The 1,056-nt window shown below is 38.9% G+C and overlaps 1 protein-coding gene across 1 annotated transcript in view; it reads right to left on the reverse strand.

The window, feature by feature from the left end:
- The window catches only part of LOC122636476 (short neuropeptide F-like), an 11,541-nt gene extending 11,137 nt beyond the window's left edge, over positions 1 to 404 (reverse strand). Inside the window, exon 1 of the mRNA XM_043827705.1 lies at positions 100 to 404. The gene's annotated coding sequence lies outside the window, so the exon portion shown is untranslated. The remainder of the gene's footprint in view (positions 1 to 99) is intronic.
- Positions 405 to 1,056: the final 652 nt, after the last annotated feature.

Below are 1,056 nucleotides of genomic sequence, written 5' to 3' on the forward strand. Positions count from 1 at the left end.
AATAAAATAAAATAAAATAAAATAAAATAAAATAAAATAAAATAAAATAAACGAAAAGAGAAGGAAAGAAGATTTCGATATGAGACAAAGTTTACTTACATGAACGTTCGCCGATTCGAGCTCTTCGGAAGAAAAAGAATTTGGTCGCCAAGAGAATTTCTTCTCTTTCCTTCTTTAATAGATTAAATTTAATCTATCGATGCGATGACAAAAAGTCGATGTCGTAAGGGATCGTCGGTGAGCTCTATCGCACGTTACCGCAGTAATGATGCGAAGTGTAGAGATGCCGTGGATCCCTTTATATATACGGGGAAAGCCGCGATGGTGCTTTCGATGGGGGATGAAGAGGGTGGGTGCACAGGTGGCCGCTTGAAAAGCAGCCACGCGGTTACGGGGCGCAAGCGTTCCTCTCTTCTCATCCCTTCCTCGCGATTTCTCTCTCACAAGCACCTCTCCCCTCTTCCTCTTCCTCTACCACCCCTTCTCCTCCTCCTCCTCCTACTCCTTCATCTCCACCACCTTCTCCACTCTCCTCCTCTTCTCCTATTCACCCTTCCTTGAAACCAGCAACGACACGGAGGATGGTAGTCACGATGTGACTCGGTTCTTCGTAATGATGATTATGATATTTATATTTGTCGTAGTTTTAACGATGCCAATGGGTCCTGATGTAATCCTCTCGTTAAAGTGTAATGTTATCTTTTTTCCACACGTATATACATGTTGTATATATTATCGAGTCGCTCGAATCGTACTCCTGCGCGAAATATAAATATTATGGATCTTTCTCTTTCTTTTATTCTTTATTTCTCTCTTCTCTTATCTTCTTTCTTCTTTTCGTTTCGTCTTTTTTGACCTAAACATCACGGTCATCATTGTTTAACAAAGATGATCGTTCTACGTTATTCGTCAAATTTCATTTCTCAGAATTTGTCATACTTTGAGGACATATTTTTGTATACCTCTCATCGTTTTCCTTGTTTGTCATTACGATATATCGATTTCTAGGATCTTTGAAATATGTACAAGACGAATTTTAATTTTTTCAAAATATTA

This window comes from Vespula pensylvanica, chromosome 22 (assembly GCF_014466175.1).
Source record: "Vespula pensylvanica isolate Volc-1 chromosome 22, ASM1446617v1, whole genome shotgun sequence".
NCBI classification, from domain to species: domain Eukaryota; kingdom Metazoa; phylum Arthropoda; class Insecta; order Hymenoptera; family Vespidae; genus Vespula; species Vespula pensylvanica.